Source organism: Heloderma suspectum, chromosome 6 (assembly GCF_057233095.1).
Source record: "Heloderma suspectum isolate Gila_16-S chromosome 6, 16-S_ref, whole genome shotgun sequence".
In the NCBI taxonomy this organism is placed as follows: Eukaryota; Metazoa; Chordata; class Lepidosauria; order Squamata; family Helodermatidae; genus Heloderma; species Heloderma suspectum.
The window spans coordinates 2,062,598-2,070,850 of NC_139463.1; the positions used below are offsets into that span (position 1 = coordinate 2,062,598).

General features: G+C 47.8%; 1 long non-coding RNA gene across 1 annotated transcript in view; it reads left to right on the plus strand.

The window, feature by feature from the left end:
- LOC146340366 (uncharacterized) overlaps positions 1-7,879 on the plus strand; it is a 54,287-nt gene extending 46,408 nt beyond the window's left edge. Inside the window, exons 4-7 of the long non-coding RNA XR_014784035.1 lie at positions 1,329-1,419; positions 2,506-2,685; positions 3,342-3,643; positions 5,997-7,879. This is a non-coding gene — a long non-coding RNA (uncharacterized LOC146340366). The remainder of the gene's footprint in view (positions 1-1,328; positions 1,420-2,505; positions 2,686-3,341; positions 3,644-5,996) is intronic.
- Positions 7,880-8,253: the final 374 nt, after the last annotated feature.

The following is an 8,253-nucleotide window of genomic DNA, read 5'->3' on the forward strand; positions in this document are numbered from 1 at the left end:
CTAACCCACCCACTGGACAGTATATGCATGCTGGACAGTTGTGAGGCAGCTCCCAGTGTCCCCAGGTCATACATTTTGTGAGAACTTTGATGTATATTTAAATTTATGTAGCCACAATTTTTTTCTTTCCATCTTTTAAAAAAAAATTAGAACATAAGAAGAGCCGTAAGAAGAGCTGTGCTGGATCAGACCCAGGGTCCATCTGATCCAGCATTCTGTTCACACAGGGGCCAACCAGCTGCCCACGGGAAGCCCACAAGCCGGACATGAGTGCAACAGCACCCTCCCGCTTGTGTTCCCCGGCAACTGGCCTACATAGACACACTGCCTCTGATACTGGAAGTACTGGATACAGTTTAGTTTCATATTGTTGAATATTGAATAAAAATAATAATTATAACAAGAATTTGGATGTGTTTTATAAGAAACTTCATTAATTGTCCTGCTACTATGATATGTAGAAAGCAAGGATAGCCATGCTGGCCATATTCCAAAATCCCTATTACTATAATACCTTTATTAGGCCAACTCAGAGGTCAGCTAAAATATACAAACTTTCAAGATCTCCAGATCTCTTTATCATACAGGATGTTACAAAAAGCAAGATTAGGAGGGGGGAAAGAAATTCAAGATGTTTGCAGAGGTAACACAGGAGCATCGGAAGCTGCCGTATACCGAGTCAGACCCTGGGTCCATCTAGCCCAGTATAGTCAGCACTGACTGGCAGCAAAGACTCCCCAGGGTTTGAGGTACAATTCTTTCCTAAACCTACTTGGTGATGCCAGGGATTGAACTTGGTACCTTTGGCATGCTCTATCACTGAGCTATGCATTTACGTTCATTTGTCTGTTCTTTTTAAGATATGACTTTCTATATTGAGCTGTTAAAAGGTTGTACATGAATCACATTTCTACAGTCACCCCCGGGGAAGAGCTGCAACTCGAAACTCTCTGTGCAGTCACTTGTCTTCAGTGTACCATTGAAATCTCCTCTCCTGGTGTTATAATACATGTTCTCTGAAGACCAGATGCTGGGGCTGAGAATAGGGCTGAGAATGAGGCAGAGCTGTGGCCTTCCTGCTCCATGGAGGCATCTACTTGGCCACTGCAGGGAACAGGATGCTTGTCAAGTTGGACCTTTGGTCTGATCCGGCTTTGGGGCTCCTCTTCTGCTCTCCGTCCTTGTGGCAAGCTCCGGATGGCTCATGCTGATTGTGGGGGCTGGGGGCTGATGGATGCCTTGTATTAGGACCTTGGAGGATTAAATGGCTGCTTGATTCCTTCCATCTCTGATTACTTAGATCATTTCTCACTGTTTTGTCTTTACAGGGAGTGTGAGGGAAAAAGGAAACGAGTGAGCTCCTTCAGATGCATAAAGATGGACGTATAAAGACACACAGGGCGATGAATTTGTCTATTGGTAAATCTTGCTTTCCTCTGTTGTTTTCTTTGCATGTGCAAATTGGTCTTGGCATTAATTAATCTGATTTTGTTACACTCTCTTTAATTTGTCAAGATAGTGTTTCTTCACTGGGCAAGGAGGAAAATGCTTTGGAGAATTGTCACAATTGGAATCGCTTCTGTGCCCCCCTCCCTTCTTTCCCTTTCCCTTTGAGAGCCGCCTAGAGGAAAAAAGTCCTTATCAATTAGGCCTATTTGCATGCCAATGAGATTTGTCATTTGAGTTTAGCCAAATTTGCAATAATACTGACAGAGGGAGTTGACCCTTTGTATATTTTCACTTTACAATACAGCTATGCAAAGGAGGGCCGTGCTTGAACTGGTAATGAATCGGAATGTATGTTGCACAGGTCTCTTCTGAAATGAGGCCTTATTAGACCAAGGAATATTTTTAAAATTTCATCTGTAATTGCAAAACAAACAGACACCTTAGCTCCACTCTCCTCCCCCTTTCCTCACTTTGCCAGTATCACATGGTGGTGGATATTAAATAGGAAAGTCTTGTTCTCCTAATTAAGGCCCGGTTTGATTTCTGCATTCTCTCCTGTCAGACAGTCTTTAGTCTTTTGGAGGTATTCTTCTGCTCGAGTTACTTAAAGCTTACTGGAACACCTATTTATAGACCGCTCCCCCATAGTGATCTTTCTGAATTAAAATTGTAAAGGAGGAAAGGGAGGGGGACAGAGTGTCTGTAACTAAGAAAGTATTACCACGGTGACAGGCGTTGTGCGTTAGAAAGGCAGGAAGTCTCGCAATTCCCCTGGCATAAAAATTAGACGAGAAGAAGAAACACTTTAAGCCACAAGCTCACTGGCATAACAAAACTGCACTTTAAAAAAGCATCCCCTGCTCCCCCCCCCCCCGGGTTTGCAGCTGGGCATCTCAGCTGTTGCTCTTCATTGTGGTGCAGGAAGATTTCCTGAGCCCACCTTGCACGCCAGGGACTGGCCCGGTATACCTGGATTAGGGGACTGTGTAGCAGGTGACGAGAAATTCCTCAAGCTCAAGCCTAACATTTCTTGGAGAATTCTGTTTTGTCTGGCAGGGTGTGCACCAGCTGAGCCTTTTCTGCAAGTTCCGGAGGGTGGACAGGAGTCCTACTTGGCAAAGGACAGTCCTCTGTTTGAAGGCATCCTGTGTTTGAAGGGCTGCCCGGTCCAGGACAGCAGACTGAGTAGCAGGCACATAGGTTGCCTGGTCTGAGTCTTCCACACTATAGGGAGAGGTATTGTATTTTTATTTAAATTATAGTAACTGTTTCTAAATTTGCATCCATACATATCAGCATGTGCCAGTTTTATGGAATTCTGTGTCCTCCTTTGTCCACTTTTGGGGCAATGCGCAAGTGGCCACCTGACCTCAAATGCTGAAGACAATAGAAAAGATCCTGGACCGGATCCCAAGGCAGAAAGAGGGTCTGTTCTCTGGTGGCTACAAGGCAGCAAGTGCCTCGCCTGGAGTGCAGGGATCGCCACCTTCCTTCCTTGCAGCAACGTTTGAGGCTCCGCTCCGCTTCCCTGCCAGCTCCTGCTTATTGGCTTTGGCAGCATGCATGCCTGAAAGAAAGTGAAGCAAGGAGCACCAGATGAAATGCGTGGCCTTTTCTCTCTGGGAGGACTTGCCTTCCAGCTGCAGGTTTGTGGGAGAGAAGGGGAAAGGGCTGCCAGAAGGAAACCAAGGTGTGCTCCAGGAAAATCCATACTGCTGGTTTCATTAAAATCAAGCAAACACCACAAACTTTATTATTATATATTATCACTAACGAAGGGCAGCTGAGGGAAGAGGAGATGGGTAGCTTGGGAGTCTCAGCAAGGCAAGACTGGGGGTGGCAGGGTCTTCGTGCATTAACTTCTCTGTACTTAACTTCATGAATTTTTATAGCAACTCTAAAATGTGTGTTCATGGAAGGCCGGGGGGACGGACGGACTAGCAAATCTGGAACTTGCAGAGGGAACTCTGTCTGTGGCAGGAGCAGGGAACGCATCAGGAGCGTGCAGCGAGTCACCCGATTTACGATTTGGCAGCACCCGTTCAGCAGCTCCTGATCGAGGATGGGGCCATGGGTGGAGAAGGCATGTGGCAGGCTGTCAAATGAGGCCTCAAACCCATCAGCGCGCCAGGAATGGCCTGGCTTCGATCTCGTGGAACTGTGTGGGCCCAGGCCTCAGCGCCGCCCTCTTCAGGTGAGGAAGGGGAGAGGGCTGTGCAACAGCAGCCCCTGTGATTGGTACGAAGCAGTATGAAGCCCTTGGATTGGCCAGCCTAGCTGTAGAAAGGCTAGCGGCCTGTCCTCCTGCTCTCACTTGGTCAGCAGGCCTTCTGCACGATAGGTTCCTGCTTCCATCCATCTCTGCTCCTTGATCCAGCTGCCAGCCCAGTCTCTAGCAGTGGCTCTGAGGGACCCAAGGCTCGTGGAAATGCTCTCCCAGCCATGTAGGTCCTCCTGGCCCTGGGGCCTGGAAACACAAGGAGACCTGCTTGGAAAGGAGGGGATCCCAGCACAGTGTGGCAGAGGCTGGATAACGTTGAGCGGAGGCCAGTCGCTCTGATGCCGGCAGGGCGGTGAATCCACTCCGGGTTTCAATCAGAACCAGTCAGGATTCTAAAGGAGCTCTCCAAGGTGCGAAGCACCACTGAATCTACCCAAAGCACCTCAGAGAGCTCCATCAGGTTCACCGCCCCACGGACATCGGAGCCGCTGGCTTCCACTGATAATGCCTCGCCCCCAGCGGGCGCTTCCCCGGGCCTGCCCCTCAGCAGAGCAGCAGCAGCAGCACAGGGGAGAGGCCGCCGGGCAGCCGCGCTCCGCCACCCCAGTGCAGTGGCATTTCACAGAGTGCATTTCACCACTTGACTGCAGCCCCCACTTCTGGTGTTGTGAGACAGGATGAGGAAATGTGGCTTCCAAAACAGAGGTGGTGGCAGGGGAGAATGATTGAACCCCGACATGTTCCCCTTGCATCCAAATGGCACATTGTAGCTTAGGCTAAGGTGTCAAAACTCTTAAATTCCATCTGCCCTCTAAAACTGGGCCTGGATATCTGAAGAAGGCTCCCCACAGTTTCTTGAGAAAACCCAGCTGTGGGAGTTTCTCGACAATCTGTGCACTGGAAAGTCTGACTTTTACTTTTTAGTCAAACGAGACTCTTTTTCCTGAGATCTGAATGCTTGTAAAATGAGCAGGACATGCCATTAGCCCCCCCCCCCGCCCCCCAATAGGGAATGTGCAAAACAGTGTTTTGCACGGCCTGCTTTGAATCTCCTTTGGCCAGTTGCAGAAGGGCATCTTTGGTCGCAGAAAGGCGAAGGGGGCTCACCACCGAGGACTTTGCACTGGCTTCACTGCCCTCCACCGCCCCCACACCTCCCTTCCCCATTTTCCTCCTCACATACTTCTAATTTTGCACCTTGAACATTCTTAATGGCAGCCTTCATGGTTTGATGAAAGATTTTACACTAATGCAAGGCATTACCTAGTTCATTTGGCTAGAAGAGGGTATAATTCTGCACGGTCAAAGTTATTGCTATTTGAGATAAAAGTTCCATTAGGCAGCACCACCCACCCACCCAGCTTTTGAGAGCCAGGAGAGATAAGTCGTGTTTCATTAATGGATGTCCTTGGCAGCTTGTTCAAAGGATAGTTCCTGGTCTGGATTGGAGCAGAACATGGGAGAAGTGCCAGAAGACAGAAGAAGGAGCTTGGTTGTAGAGGCCTGACAGACAGATCAGTAGCTTATGGTGGGCAGGGAGGAGGGTGAGGGAGGGAGAGAAAGAGAGAGAGAGAGAGAGAGTGAGAGAGAGAGAGAGACTTGGCTAGAAAAAAGCTCATTCAGGCAACTTTCTCCAAATCTGTAAGTATGCTTGGAGCTTAAACTTCCCTTGACCTCCATGCTGGGCTGTGTCCACAAAGTGGAAAAGCCAGCAAGATATGGAGGGTAGGATTAGGAGGCATTGCTGGCAGGGCATGAGCCAACCTGTTGCACATGCCCTGTGTGGGGGAACTCCCCCACCCCGCATTTTGGGGAGAGTGCAAAGGCATGGCTAGGCAGACCCAAGAGTGGATTTGCATACATATTTCCTAAAAGAAACCAGCCACTTTGTTATTTATATTGCCTTGGGAAAGGGACTAGTGAGCAATTAAGCAGTGGATGTATTTCTAAGGGTTCTGATTTTGAGGGCTGGCACTGGGTGATAGGTTTCTTCTCAGACTGGATGCTCTTGTGAGGTGGAATGTATTTATTTAAAGCATCTGAACCCTTCTCTTCAGCTGCTTCTCTCAGAGCAGCTTTCCATCAATTAAAAAACAACACAATCGCTGCTGGTGCCTACAGGTTTATAATCCAAAGGACACAACACAAAAGTAAAAAGGGAGGAGGAGGGAGGAGGAAAAAAGCAAACTCAGGCACAAGTTCTTAATGTTAACGAGTTCTTAGAATGACCAACTGGATGGAAACAATTCAGAGAGAGAAGGAGCCAAAAGTAGCTGAACTCTCTGCAGAGCCAATGGAGTGACCCTGCTTTCCTCACTTCATGCAGCCTGATGGAATTTTACCTGCTGGCTAGTCTCCACAACAATCGGCCTCTGTGTTGCATCCGCTGTGGACTTATTTACCCAATCAAGATTCAGAGGCTGTAATTTCAGAGTCATTATCCTGAGACGACATATCCCTGGCTCCATTTGAATTAAAGTTAGTTTAATTGTGAGGAGCTCCAAAAGGATCTCTCCAACTGGGAGAATGGGCATCTAAATGGCAAATGTGATTCAATGTAAGTGAGTGTAAAGTTATGCATGTTGGGGCAAGAAATCCCAACTTCAAGTATAGCCTGATGGGATCTAAGCTAGCAGTGACCGACCAAGAAAGAGATCTTGGGGTTGTGGTGAACTGCTCAATGAAGATGTCAGCCCAGTGTGCGGCTGCTGTAAAAAAGGCAAACTCCATGTTCGGCATAATTTAAAAAAGAATTGAGAATAAGACTGCCAATATCATACTTCCCTTATATGAATCTATGCTGTGTACAGTTCTGGTCACCACACCTAAAAAAAAGATGTTATAGAGCTGGAAAAAGTGCAGAAAGGGGCAACTCAAATGGTCAAGGGGCTGGAACATCTCTCCTACGAGAGAAGGTTACAACAGCTGGGATTGTTTAGCTTGGAAAAAAGGAGGGTAAAGGGAGACATGATAGAGGGCTACAAAATTATGCATGGTGTGGAGAATGTGGATAGGGAGACATTTTTCTCCCCCTCTCAAAATACTAGAACCCAAAGGGCTCATCCCATGAAGCTGTTTGGTGGGAGATTCAGGACAAATAAAAAGGAAGACTCCTTCACACAGTGCATAGTCAAACTATGGAATTCACTAACAATGGCCACAAATTTGGATGGTTTTAAAAGGGGGTTGGACAAATTCCTGGAGAAGAAGGCTATCAATGGCTACTAGTCCTGATGGCTCTATGCTACCTCCAGTATCAGAGACAGTATGCCTATGAATGTCTGTTGCTGGGGAACATGGGCAGGAGGGTGCTGTTACACTCATGTCCTGTTTGTGGATTCCCAGTCAACAGCTGGTTGGCCACTGTGTGAACAATGCTGGACTAGATGGACTCGTGGTCTCATCTAGCAGGGCTCTTCTGATGTTATTAAATGGTGGCAAAGAAGACCTCATAGTCCAGTGTGACCTAAAAGGGACCTTGTGACATAAAAGTTCCCTTGCCCGACACCGAAAAGACATTAAAGGCACAATCGTTTGTATGCCGAGACAGAAAAGAGGCCTACAACGCCCAGCGTGCTTCAGCCACGTAGGCCTTTTTTTCTGTTTAAACATGCATAGGACTGTGCTTTCAGTAGGCACCAGGTGAGCCTCCATGGGAGGAGCCTTCCATGAGCAGGACAAGGCAGCTGGCAGCCCTCTCACCGGCTGCCACTCATCTCACCTCAGACAGTGGGGTGGCCATTGATTTCGATAGGATATAAGCCCAACTAACTTTAGTTGGACTGAAGCCTCTCAGTGAACAAGGGCCTCCAGGGGGTTTCAGTCACATCTGCTTGTTAGCATCCCCTTGTTCAATGAGCTACCACTTGGAGGGGCTCAATTGGTGGTATTCGAGACAGGGCCTTTTTGGCAGCAGCACCCCAGTTGTGGAACTCCCTCCTGAAGGAGGTGCGATTGGCTCCTGCCTTATTTTGCTTTAAACAAGCACTTTTGCTCTGTTTGGCTCTTAATGTTGTATCATGTTTTGTTGCTCTTCCATTATAATTTTAATGCCGCTCTGATTTTATCGTATGGGGAGGAGGGGTTTGTGCCTGTGTTTCTTGGTTTTATGTGAAGTTCTAATGTTTTAATTGTACATTGCCTTGAGCACCTCGAAGGCGGAGGGTGCAATTTATCAATCAAATAAGTAAAACTATACCTTGGCTTGTTTCCTTCTATGGTCCAGAATCTTTCAATTACTCCTGGCTCTGTGTCTTTGCTGCATCCAGGTGAACAAGGGTTTGCCCCCTTCTGTCTGGTGTCCTTTTGTAGTCCTGGTGCAATGTGGAGCTCTCAGGAATGTAAAAACAAAATCTCGCCTGCCCACCTCACCTGTGAGCAGACAACCCTGTGCCAACTGGCTCTGAGCAGATTATCTGGATTCCTGATGGTTGAGCCTAAACAGCTGCAACCAGTACAGACAAAACACTTTGCACCTGGGCTGCAAAGCTCAGGCTGATCCCCCTGCAGCCACACCACACCAGAGGAAGCCCGTTCCTGACCACACTCAGGCATCGGCAGAGCAGGGAAGAGGCCTCACACAT